We start from the raw sequence: 13914 nt of genomic DNA on the forward strand, positions 1-13914 counted from the left end.
AGCTCGGAGGCCGCCGGTGCCCGCTGACGAGAGGTTTCTAGAAGGGGCCACGAACGTCCCGCAGCCCACAAAGGTGTCGCCGCTGCACACACCCTGTGAACCAGCGCAGGGCGACGAAACCGGAAGCGGGACCTGACGGATCTCCGGGCACCGCGGAGCGGCGCTCTGGCCGGGAAGGACGGGGCGTACTACATGTCCCATGAGCTTCTGCGGCGGGCGGGGCGTACCACGAGTCCCGTGAGCCTCCGCGGCGGGGCGCACTACGAGTCCCAGTGGTCTCCGCGGCGGGAGCGGGGTGAGGCGTCGCTGTGGGCCGCGGGGAGGCGGAGTGGAGCTGGGAAAGTCGCAGGCCGGCTGCTGCGGGGTTGAGGCCCGTGTTCAGGGCGCCCTCTAGCGCGTCCTTTCCATTCGGCGGCCACGCCGGTTCCGGAAGGTGGGTGGCAGCGGCTCGGCTTGACGCCACCGGACTTGGTGGGTGCTAGCCCGTCAGCTGACGTGCGTCCGCGGTCCCTGGAACCACACAGGCCCCGTGTTGCGGGTCGCGTGGCGATCTCCCTAGGTGTCCTGTGAAGGGAGGTCGCTGTGTGTTTCCCACGGCCCCTCACTGGCTCAGTTGGGGTTCCGGGATCCTCTTCAGTGTAGTAGAAGAGGGGACCAACCATGGCCAACTTTGGCTTGTTCTGGCTTCCTTAGATTCCCCCCCCCCCCCCCGGTTATTTCTAGGTAACAACCCCTCCTTTTTTTGAGGCAGGGTCTTATGCATCCCAGGGTGACTACAAACACACGTTTTCCAACACCAGGTGAAGAATGAGCATCTATTCTCGCTGTATATAGCTGACTAAATCGTTTCTTTTTTCTCGTTTTCTTGTCTTTCTTTCCTTCGTTCGTTTTTTCTTTCTTTCTTCTTTTCTTTTTCCCCTTTTTTTATTTTTCCCTTTTTTTCTTTCTCCTCCTCGCCGTCCTTCCCTCCCTTTTCCCTCCCTCCCTTTCGGACCTGGAGGGCTTCAAGTAGCCCAGACTGGCCTTAGGCTCTTGAATTTCTAGTCCTGTTCTTCCACCTCCCAGGTGCTGGGTTCAAACACATTACCAAACTCTGTGCAGCTCTAGAGATTGAACCCAAGGCCTTGTGCATGCTGGGTAAGCATTCTACCTCGCTGCCTCTCTTGAAGACAATGGATTGTGTGTTTAGGCATAGATGAGTTCATTACAATCTTAGGGAGTCTCAGACAGAAGAAGCCCACAGGCTCTAGATTATTTCTGATTAACTGTGAGAGTCAGTTATAGAAAGTTAATGTCCATTTATTGCCGACTAGAAAAGCTCATGTTTCTTGGTACATTCTTAAATACTGATTTGTCAACTGAAACCCTAAATGTTGTCAGTGTTCTGTAGAAAGGTCTCTCAGGATATAATCCTGTCTCTGGGTAGGTACCATTTTCACTGGAGTAGATCTGCATTTGAGCAAACAAAATATATGGACCCTGGCATAACTCGTGACTGTGACACAGCTCTCTTTGGGGCAGATACTTATTTTTATCATTATTACAAGTCTATTTTGATTAATTAGCTTGTTTGAGCAATGAAAAAACTTTTTAAAAGTGTTATTGTTTTTAATGTGTGTGGTGCTTTGCCTGCTTATTTGTATATATTTATGCAATACGCATGGAGGCCAGAAGAGGATACTGTATCACTGCCATCAGGAGTTTGTATAAGTTGTGATCCTCTCTGTAGGTGCTGAGAATTGAGCCTAGGTCCTTGGGAAGAGCAGGCAGTGCTCTTAACCACTGGGCCTTCTATCTAGTGCCAACCTTTTTGTTTTTATTTTTTTTTAGAGTGCTGCATCTCTGAAAAATACTTTAGTATGAATCGTGTTTTTAGAGAAATAAAATTCTCAGTAAGTTTCTATATGTAAATTATATACTGAAATTTCATCATTCCACCCCCTGGACCATATTTTCTTTTTTTTTTTTTGAAAGCAATTTTATTAAATTATAAAGAGTTTCCATTTACGCCCCTCCTCCCAACGCCCTCCCACTCCCCCCCTCCCTCTTCTCCTCCCTCTTTGTCCCCAAGGGCAGTCAGGGTCTCCTGCCCTGTGGGAAGTTCAAGTTCCTCCCCCCTCCCTCCAGGTCCTGGACCATATTTTCTGTGGTCTGTTCTATATTCTGAATACTGTATTCCTTGTAGACCTTGTTGGATGTGATTCTTAATGTCAGCTGAATAGAGTTAAGGTGTCAAAATTGCCATGTTGTAATAGCTGAGTCTTCCTGATAGTACCATCTTCAATGTCATGCTATCAGTGCATTTTTAAAAACATTCTCTCTATATGTCTTATGTACAGGCAAAGTCTTCTAGGGAGGGAATAGTTTTAATAAAAATATTAAGTATTAAAACAGTTTAAAAAATACTAGCAAAATCAGAAAACTTGGTATATAAGAAAACTTGATGTATAAGTTACTTTTTTCATTGCTGTAGCAAAAAAAAATCCTTGGCAAAAAGTGATTTAAGGAAGGACAAGTTTATTTTGACTGACAGCTTAAGGGTGCAGTGCATCACAGTGGGGAGGCATGGAGACAGGTGACTGATCACTTTGTGGCTGCAGTCAGGAAACACAGAGGGAGGAGTGCCAGGTTATTTAAAATAAGCCAGGTACTGAAAGACTAAAAAACTACAGGTTTCATTTATGTGAACTGTTCTGGCAGCTGTCCCTCACTGGCAGCTGTCCTGTGTACATCTATATTACATAGATCAGTTACTAAGATTTAAATTGGCATTTAGTATAATTTATAAAGTTTCTATGATTATTTTCTTTGTTTTATTAGTTTTTACTTTTCCTTGGAAAAAATTTTAAAGATTTATTTTTTAATGGTATGAATGTGTGTTTATGTGGACATGTACCTATAAGTATGGGTACCTACAGAGGCCAGAAGAGGGATTCTGAACATGTGGAGCTGGAGTTATAGGTGGTTGTGAGCTGCCCAGTGTGAGTGCTGGGAACTGAATTCCAGTCCTATGCAGAGCAGTGCATGCCCTTACCGCTGAGCAGTCTTTCCAGCCCATCCTTGAGTATTTCTAAAGCAGTAGATTATAACTGCTGTAAGAAACCCAGCCTTTAATCATGCCGGTAGATTTTATTTCCCTGCTGCTTTGGTTTCTCAAATGGGATGAAAAATCCACCATAATATTCACTATTGGACAAGATAAAAAATTATTATTAAGCATCTTAGAACTGTGCTAGAAGCTAACCAGCAGTATCTGCATAAACTAGCCTCTAAATGATAGTCTCGCACAGATAATAGGCTGTTAATAAGCTTTTGTTGAATCATTAAGTGTAATCTAAAGTTGACTTATAGGCACAAATTTGTTAATTAGGTAAATGAATGAATAGTGAATGTTAAATTTGCATCATAGAGGAGATTAAGGATAAATGCACTTAAAGATTAGATGCAAACTAAATATTTAAGTTCATCATTTGAGAAAAAAATCATGAAAGACAAGATAATTAACATGTTCTCATTCTGCATTTGTTCTTGCATATTTCAATTTTCTTAACTACATTTAAAAGGAGTCTAAAAAAGAAATCTCACATTTGTTGATTCTTCAGTGTGTCAAGCACTAAAATGGATTTTTCTCATAGACTATTTTTTGCATCTGTATCTGTGTTTATGCATGCTCATGTGTAGGCATGTGAATGTCTGGGTATGTGCACTTGCATGTGTGTGCACATTTGTGTATGGATGTCTTTCTTGATTTTTCTCTATATTTTTATTAACCAAAACAGTTGCAAGATTAATTTCTTTGCTGTATATTATTTGCACAAAATAGTGGATTTCAACATGACATTCATACATACGTACTCTGTACTTTGAGCAGACTGACCCCTTGTTCACACTGCCTTGGCCCCATCTACCCTCCCTTTGTGTTCCCCATCATACATAAACAAGTTCTTTTCTACCTTCATGTTTTCTAAAATGTAGATTCTACATATAATAGAAAGCCTGGTGTTTATCTTTCTAAATATTTATTATTTTTGTTCTGTGAGATAACTCCAGTCCAGACATTTTCCTACAAATGATGTAATTTCATTCTTTTTTTTTTATGTGGAAGAATACTACTGCACTGTGTATATATGGCTCATTGTCTTTATCCACTGATTTGTTGGTGGGCTCAGGCTAGCTCTGTAATTTGACTATTGTGAATATATACCAGGTTGTGACCTAGCTGGACCATTGTTAAGGTTTTAGCTTAGTCTAGGAATCCAGTGTAGAAGTATTACAATTTGAAAGCTAACTAACCAGTGTTATAGGCTAAATTATAGGTTTGGAAAACCCCCAAATCAGGAGCGATAGGAGAAGCACGTTAATGTTCCAGCTTAAACATTAAGAAAGTGAATTCAGTCCTCCTTTGCCATTATGTTCTATTGGTGCTGTCAAGATTTCACAAACTGAAATGCTGATGTCTTCTGGGAAAATTTACACAGATCTGCTGTTGCTGCTGCTGCTGCTACCACAACAACAGCGACAATAATAACCCAACCAGTCCAATGCCCTGGTCAACAACAGCAACAACAATGACAATAATACCTAACTAGATTAATGCCCCAGTCAAATTGGCATGTAAAGTAGTTGAACAAACTAAAAGTCTGAGATCAAGGTGTAAGCAAGGTTAGGATGCATTTGATTTACCTTTCTTGGCTTGCATGGCCATCTTTGTCCTGTTTCCTCACATCATCCTCTATGTATATGTCTGTGTTCTGATTTCTTCTTGTGTAATGATACCAATTGGATTTAGGTTACCTGGATGACCCAAATTTAATTTGCTCTTTAAAAACCCTGTCTTCAAGTATAGTAAGGTTCTGGCTTACAGGTGAGTCATATGAATTTGATGGTTCTGGATGGGAAATAGGTGGATATAGTTCAGTGCATAACCGTGACTTCACTTCTTTTGATTTGTATTCTGATAAAGACAAGTTCTGCAATGTTTTTGATTCTCCTTCCTTTCACAATCTAGGAAGCTATAGTCCAGATTAATAAAAAGGGGGAGGGGAGTGCATATACTATTTAAGATACTGAATATTTTCAAGAAATACTGGCTATTGCTATATAATGCTCTTAAGTCTTTTAAAATCCCTTTCTAACTAATGGCATTGAAATTCAGGGAACAGAAACAGTATTCATTGAATGCCAACCCATGTGTAATACTCTATAATGTGAAACTATGGTGGAAGCATTTTTCAAACTATTTTCTATCCTGTGGTAGTTTGAGTGAAATTGGCCCCATGATCTCATTGATTGGAATGGTACTATTATTAGGTGTCACTTTGTTGGAGTGTATGACCTTGTTGGAAGAAGAGTGTCACTTTGTGGAAGAACTTTGAGGTTTCCTGTGCTCAGGATACTGCCCAGTGAGTCATTTGACTTCCTGTTGCCTGCAAGCCAAGATGTAGCCACTACCACATATACCTGCATGCTGCCATATTTTGTATACTGATACAGTTTTAGGATATATTTATCATATTGCACTATACATTTCTTCCTCTGATCAAGATACTTATATTTTATTTATATTTTAGGGCCATTGTTCTCATTTGCCACACATTTGTTTAAAGATTGTTTAATTTTTTAACATGAAGCCTTAGTCTCTTAGCTATTTAGATATGAAAAATTACAGTCAATAGTCATCCATGTTTGTCATAGTTAAACTAATGAGATTTTTAGATGCATAGAGATTGTATTCCACATAGATAGGCAATCTTCAAACACTTCAAAGAATTGTAAAATATGGTATTTAAATAACAGGATTCTGTTGAAATGAGATGAGATTGCTCCTTGCAGCACCAATTTATTTATGAGAGAATGTTGGGCACTGAAGACACTCAACTTGGAGCTTGGCAAACCCAACCACTGACAAAATGCATGGTGTCCAGACTGGATAAGCAGGATACAAACAAAAAGACTCCCAAACCTTGCCAAGACATGTTGTAGGAGGTTGCTTGTTCGTTCCCAGCTGCTCAGACTCGAAATAATCACACAGAAGCTTTATTATTTGAAATACTGTTTGGCCAATAGCTTAAGCATATTTCTAGATCACTCTTACATCTTAATTTAACCCATTTCTATTAATCTGTGTATCGCCACGTGGCTGTGCCTCACCGGCAAAGTTTCGTCATGTCTGTCTCTGACAGCAACTCCATGGCTTTTCACTCACTCTGCCTCTTTTCTCCCAGCATTGTGTTTAGTTTTCCCCACCTATCTCTGCTCTACCCTATCACAGGCCCAAAACTGCTTCTTTTTTAACTAATGGTATTCACAGTATACAGAGGGGAATCTCATATCAAAGACAGGGTAAGATGGTTTTTCAAATAGTCCTACCTCTGAAAATAGTCTGTCAGATATTTTAGATACTCTAGACCTTAGCCAAAATTGGTTACTCCAACATTGTGAAGGAGACTTTGGGTGATTGCCCAGGTAGCTGTCTGTCTCTGTCATTTCTTGCACCTTTTGGAAGTTGTTTGATTGCACTTCCTGTTTATTACAGTAACATTATTTCCCTTCTCAGGTCATTGATGGGGTTGAAAACTAGATAGTCATAGTTACTTTCCTCTCATGACTTAGCCAAGCCATTTTTAATATAAGACTTAGACTCCTAGGGTAGGATAACTATTAAAACGCTTAGCATATGTTTCTTGCTTGATGTGATTCATGCTGGTTGTAATTCTAATTTTTATTTATGTTTTTTGCCTCTTCTTTCCCCTGGACAATACTTGATATTTATTCTTATTGTATATAATTTTGTATTAGACTTAGAATTCTCTTATTTAGACAAAATGGGGGGGGTGCTGTGGGAATTCCTTCAGCAAGTAGCCTTTAAAATACTGACCCACTTTGGTACTATAAATGCAGACAAAAAGTTTAACAGGCCTCTTGGCTGCTGGATTTGGTTACAGTTCTCAGGACAAGCAGAGGACCGCAGATCACTACTCTTTTCTGTGAGTTTATCCCCAAATAAATAAACCTTCGTTATACTTCATTCCAGGCTACTGTGAAACTCTTTTGTACACCAACACCCCGCCATGATGGTACCTCTGAAATTGCTAGTAAGCAAGCCACCCCAGTTAACTTAACTTTTTTAAGAGTTGCACTGGTTATAGTGTCTATTCACAGCCTTAAGAAACCCTAAGACATTTCCTAGTAAGAGATCTTTACTAACTTAGTACAGACTCTACAGTAGAACTACTAGCAATTTTGATGTAAAGTTTACTGAAGTTCTGCTCACTAACTCTTCTAACTACCAAAATTGTAGTCTGTTGTAAAATGAGGAGCGGTGGGCCACGTCCTGCTGCCCGGCTCCCGGCTAGCTTTACCTGAAATAATTACACAAAAACTGTATTCATTTAAACACTGCTGGGCCCATTATATCTAGCCTCTTCTTGGCTAACACTCACATCTTAATTAACCCATTTCTAATAATCTGTATATCACCATGTGACTGTGGCTTACCGGAATGAGTCTAACCTACGTCCGTCTCAGAGAGGAGAGCCATGGCATCTGCTTGACTCTGCTTTCTTTCTCCCAGCATTCTATTTAGTCTACTCCGCCTATCTAAGCTGCTGTCCTATCAAAAGACCAAGGCAGTTTCTTTATTTGACCAATGAAAGTAACACATAGACAGAAGACCCTCCTATATCACTAGTCAGATCAGACTGTGCTAGCAAAGGCTAACACTACAAATGAGAGAGTTAATTCTTAAATATATAGGCAAGTCACTTGACAGCATGGTATTGTGTGTCACCACACCATGTATTAATATTCTATAGTGTTTAATTAACACAATAAATGGTTTTAGGAAAAACCAGAACTTAAGTATCAAGGGGTCTTGGGTACATTAAACTCAGTACTAACCATGCAATAGTTATGCATGCTATTAAAATGTTACAGTGTTCAGAAAAGAAAGTGGACAGTGTTCCTGGAGTGTGTGTCAGTGGGCTTTCCATGAGCATAAACAAGGACTTACAGTCTTATGACAGGTGATTTTGCTATAAATTGCTTGAGTTGGTTTTAGCTGCACATTCAGTTGGTCTTTGTGAATGTTTTATCTTAGTAAAGTGGCCTTTGGCTTGTTTTAAAGGACTGTCCCCCCCCTCACTTTCTAGTAGAAGAAAATTCTGTAATCCCCATGCTAAGTTAGCAGGTCTGGTTTTGTTTCCTGTAGTCAGGCTTTTGGACATTTAGATGTGTAGCATGATTAATAAAAACCCAGAGACAGATATTGAGGTTCAACCTGAAGGTCAGAAAAGAGAAACCTCCAACCACTGACTCTTACCTCTACCTCAGTCTGAAAATGACAATCCTGCTTCCAGGAATCCTCAGAATGAGACTGAGTTTAAGAACTGTGTCCTCCCATCTCATATTCCTCTCTAGTGCTAAGATTAATGGCATGCACCACTACCACCCAGTATCTATGGCAAACTAGTGTAGCTACTGGGATTAAAGGTATGTGTCACCACTGCCTGGTCTGTAAGGCTGATCAGTGGGGCTGTTTTACTCTCTGATCTTCAGGCAAGCTTTATTTATTAAAGTAAAATTAAATATCGCCACACAAATGTTCTATGGTTAATGTATCTTGAATGTTAGCATTCTTACAAAAACCCTCTCCAATGTAAGGCCAAACTGAAAAATTGTAGCATGAGGGGGCCGGCCTGTTGGGGTTTCTGTCCCGCCCGGTACCCCACAACTGGCAACTCCCAACGAAAATCAATCATAGGACTCCATAAGGTTATAAACTGATTGGCCCACTAGGTCAGGCTACTTATTAGTTCTTACAACTTTTGTTACCCCATTATCCTTATCTACGTTAGCCCATGGCTCCGTACCTTTCTCAGCTGGGCAAGTTACATGCTGTCTCTTCGGTGGTCTGCACAGGAGTGGCTGAGGGAGCTTTCTCCTCCCTAGCCTTATCCTATTCTCATTGCCCCACCTCTACTTCCTGTCTGATTGACCCGCCTATACTTCCTGCCTGGCCAATCAGCGTTTTATTAAAATACATGATTGACAGAATACAGATAATTCTCCCGCACCAAAAAATCATTGTTCCTAATTTTCTAAATTTCAGGGGGAAAATCAGGAACTCAGACATTTCTAATGAGAGGAAAAGTATTATATCTACTACTTAAAATTTTGTTTTCTTGCTCCTTTTTTAAAAATTAGGCTTTGAAATTATATAATATCAATAATAAACAACCATTATTTGTAAATCGTTTTTTTTTCAGTTTTGAGAGACAGGATTTCATGATATAGCCCAGGATGTCCCAAAAATTATTATGTAGTGTAGGCAAAAGTTTCATGTCCTGCAAGCCACTCCCAAGTAGCCACACAGAGGCTTAACATCAATTATAAATGTTTGGCCAATAGCTCAGGCTTGTTACTAGCTAACTCTTACATTTAAATTAATCCATTATCACTAAATTGGGGGGGGCAGCCTCCAGTCAGCACTCAGGGAATGCAAAAAAAAATCCATGAATTCAGTGTTAGACTTTTTTCTCTGAAGGGAAAAATAAGGAACCACAGATGCTTTTTGATGGTTACTTTTTCTTTACTTTGCTTTGAAAAAAATCTCTGAAAATTTCTCTGGCTCCTCTACATAGCTCTTTATAGCTTTTTAATTAACTCTGCACAGCCTCCTCCTTGTTCTACCTAGCAACCTCCCTAGTTAGCTCTCCATAGCCTCTCTTAACTCTATGTAGTTTTTTCATCATTCTATATTGCATCTCTCATAGCCAAACTCTAAACAATTATATCTTACATTTTCAGTGCCTGACTCATTCTCAGAACATGAAAAACCACACAGTTATTTTCAGGCTAGGGAAGTTGTATTGACTGGCGTGTAAGTAATGCTTGGCCATGAATGTAGCTCTAAGTTGGTGAGTTTCTCAGATAGAAAATGGCATTGAAATTCAAGATTTAACAATAACAGTTAGTTAGCTGGACTTTGAGTGGTAGTATATGCAGAAAGTCTATCATTGCATGAGGTTTATGTCTGTCAAAGTTGCCTCAAGCCTGACTTTGAGTCAGCAATAAACATTTGGGAATTTGTCCTTGTGTATTCTCTGTAGGGGCAGCTAGTCTGTTTTGAATTTGTTCTGAATTCTAAGCCTGTCTTTGTAACTTAAAGTATTATTACTTTCTTATGTCAGTCTGAATGATGAAAGATATTCTAGTATGATTTCTGTTCATCAGAATTAAACAGATTAAGCAGAAATCATCTTCCTGACCATCCATGGCTATGTATGTGCCCAAAAGATGGAATGTATACATGAGATAAACACACAAGCAGTGAGAAAACACCCATAGCTGTTATTACGGAAGGAATGTGGCAGCACATGAGATAAATTAAAGACAGAAGCAACCAGTCATTTACAGTCCATAATCCATGACTACCAAGTGGGGCTCTCCATCAGAGAGTCATTTGTCTGGTGGGTCGACCTGCTGAACACTAATTGTCAACCGCTGTATACTCTCACGGCCTCTTGCAACCCATATTTCTTATCTATGCTTTGCCACGTGACTTGGTACCTTTTCTCAGTATGGTATGCCCATCTTGATTCTCTCTGCATCTGCTCATGACTCCTTTGACTCCTCCTTCTTCCCAGCATTCTCCATTTGGCTCTCTCCCTGACCCTATCCTGTCTAGCTATTGGCCAGTCAGCTTCTTTATTAAACAAATCAGAGATATATATTCACACAGTATAAATGAACATTCCCCTTTTCTGTCTAATTAAAAAGGTTTTAATTTTAGCATAGTAAAATTTTATACAACAAAACAGTTATTAAATAAGAATTACGGTTACAATTTCCAGTCCATTTGTAGTTGGCAAATTTAGAGAAAATACTCTATTATTTATCTTACCTTTGTTTGCCCCTAATTTACCTTTTAGCATAATTAAGGAAAGCTTTATGCCTATCTAAACTTCAACTTCATCAAAGACCCCAGAAGAACAAAATGTTACAAAATGACAGGGACAATGTGGCTGTCTTCAAATATTCATAGCAAATCCTTTTTCCTCAGGCTCCTAAGTGCTGGAATTACAGATATGTGCCATCATACCCAACTTGTAACTTAAATTTTGTAGTTATTTATCTAAACTTAAAATTGTATGATTCTACATTTGGAAAAAAAAGCTATTACACACCATCATGTGTACACACTACCTTATAATGTGGACGAATTCTCCCACAGCCTCTGAGATATAGCACAAAAGTCCTTACAGGATTAGTTTCTCATGGGAAGAGACACCAGGGGTCCATTCTGGCTCCTCTTGCGCACACCAAAGAAATGCCACATGAAAAACTATCATATCTTGGTCTCCTAGCCAGAAAACTTCTTATCAGAAATCCAACCAATTAGAATGCATGTCTTAGACTTGTCTACATTACTGACAAAAAGAAATGTCTCTTATTTTAGTAACCTCTTCTATGACAGATGGTTAAGGTGGGCATTATAGACTAATACATTGATCAACTTTCTTGTCTCTCTGTTTGCTTTTAGATTTCTTTCTTTCTTTTTTCTTTTTGAAGTAAAAACAAGTCCCAGTGCCTTTATCAATGGCTTCCCAGTCAGCCCCCATTGTCAGCCACATTCAGAGAGTCCAATTTGATCACATGCTCGTTCAGTCCCAGTCCAGCTGGATTTGGTGAGCTCCCTTTAGAACAGGCACACTGCCTCAGTGGGTGGACCAACCCCTCATGGTCCTGACTTCCTTGTTCATTTTCTCCCTTCTTCTGCTCTTCAACTGGACCTTGGGAGCTCAGTCCATATTGCTCTGCTGAGGGTCTCTGTCTCTTATCTCCATTCGTTGCTGGACAAAGATTCTATGGTGATATTCGAGATAATCATCAGTGTGATAGTGGGACAAGGACAGTTCAGGCACCCTCTCCTCTGCTGCCCAAGGACCTAGCTGGGGACATCCCCATGGACATCTGGGATCCCTTCTAGAGCCAAGTCTTTTGCCAACCCTAAAATGGCTCCCTTAATGTAGATATCTTCTTCCCTGCTCCTATATCCACCCTTCCTCCATCTCCACCCTCCCACTCCCCTAAACTCTTCCCAGTCTTTCCCTTCTCCCTTCTCTCTCCCCGCTCTCACCTTTCCCCAACCCCACCCCTATCCCCACCCCCATGCTTCCAACTTTTGCCCAGCCATCTTGTTCACTTCCAATTCCCAGGAGGCTCTATATATGTTTTTCTTTGGGTTCACCTTGTTATTTGGTTTCTCTAGGCTTATGAACTATAGGCTTAGTGTCCTTTGTTTATGGCTAGAGTCTACTAATGAGTGAGTACATACCATATTCATCTTTTTGGGTCTGGGTTATCTCACTAAGGATAGTGTTTTCTATTTCCATCCATTTGCATGCAAAATTCAAGATGTCATTGTTTTTTGATTTCTTGCCCATTTCTCTTACAAATCTATTCCTTAAGTTTGGGATATGTCCTGTTAAAAATTTTTAACTGCATTTTAAAAATTACATTTATCTACTTATTTGTTTGTACATATATGCATGTATGTATATGTGTGTAGGCACATGTATGTCACGGCACATTGTGGCAGCCAGAGCACAACTTACAAAAGTAAGTTCTCTCCTTCCATCATTTGGCCCTGAGGATGGAGCAGGCCTCAGTCTTCATGGCAAGTGCCTTGACCCACTTACCTCTCTTTGCTGGCCAATAGCTAAAATCTGAAGTTCCTAAATAAGTCTTTTATTTGTTTTACTTTTTCAATTGGAATTGATTTACAGTTTTAATGTTTTGATTTAAAATTTCCATTATAATATGTTCTTTTTCATATTAATGTTATGTAATTAATAATGCCATACAATGTTCTATATTAAAACCATATTTTATGGGTTGTTAGTTCTTCTATTGCTCTTCCTGTCTTTCATTGTTATTTATTATTATTATTACCAGATGCTCATCTGTGTATTTAAGAGTCACTGTAATTCTGTTTATGAATTCTTTGTTTACTTTGTCTGATGAAGTCCTAGATAGACTGAGGCAGTTGCTTCTGGGTATAAAAGCTCTCCAGCAACTTTTTTTCCTGAAGACCTTGGTTAATCTCACCACATACCCTCCTAACATCAACCATCACTGCTTCACTTAGCAAAAGTCATCAAACCCGTTTCCTCATGCCTGGCCCAACGAGGGATGCAGACCTTGAATCTGTCTCACATTCTGGATTGTTCTAGACCTCTTCTGTATGCACTATGCAGTGCTTGAAGGCCTGACCAACCCATAGACACTTTTTATGTTTATGAGTTTGCATATTTTAGAAGTTTTCCCCTTTATTCAATACCAGCCATTATGCTTTTGACCAAGTCCTGAACTTTTTCTGCTATTTCTAATGTGTTATGAAATCTAATACATAGCATTAACTAGATCTTCTTCATCATATATTGAGTTCTCTTTGGAGATTGGCACAGCACAGATAGGCAGCCTGTAATGTTGCTTATGTTTTCTAAATGGTACTAGTGCATATTTTATTTTTAAAATAAATGGCTGAAGAAATATTATATGTTTAGAATTATGGTCTTGATTATAAGTGAGTTATTATCAAGAAATTGCAAATGATGGGAATAGAAAAAAGCTGTCTGCTTTGGGGATGGGCCTGCCTGTAATTTCAACATTAAGCTGGTGAGTCAGGAGCATCTTGAGTGCCATGAGAGCCTGTGTTACATAGGAGACCCTACTTAAAGACAAAACATTAGTCTGAAGAAGTAGTGTGGATACTGTTGTTTTTATCCATTCCAGAAAAGATGAACCATCTGTGAGAGGCTGAACTAAAATGGTGCACTTCCTCTACTCACAGTGCTGGGAAAGCACAATGACACCTTTCTTCTCCTTTTTTTTCAGTTTGGAAGAACAATC

The 13914-nt window shown here is 39.7% G+C and overlaps 1 protein-coding gene across 2 annotated transcripts in view; it reads left to right on the forward strand.

The window, feature by feature from the left end:
* Positions 1 to 286: 286 nt before the first annotated feature.
* Zcwpw2 (zinc finger CW-type and PWWP domain containing 2) overlaps positions 287 to 13914 on the forward strand; it is a 128902-nt gene continuing 115274 nt past the window's right edge. Inside the window, exon 1 of one of the 2 annotated variants that reach the window (XM_048424003.3) lies at positions 287 to 433. The gene's annotated coding sequence lies outside the window, so the exon portion shown is untranslated. The remainder of the gene's footprint in view (positions 434 to 13914) is intronic. The other variant, XM_048424004.3, reaches the window with a different exon arrangement.

Source organism: Myodes glareolus, chromosome 4 (genome assembly GCF_982192425.1).
Source record: "Myodes glareolus chromosome 4, mMyoGla1.1, whole genome shotgun sequence".
Taxonomy (NCBI): domain Eukaryota; kingdom Metazoa; phylum Chordata; class Mammalia; order Rodentia; family Cricetidae; genus Myodes; species Myodes glareolus.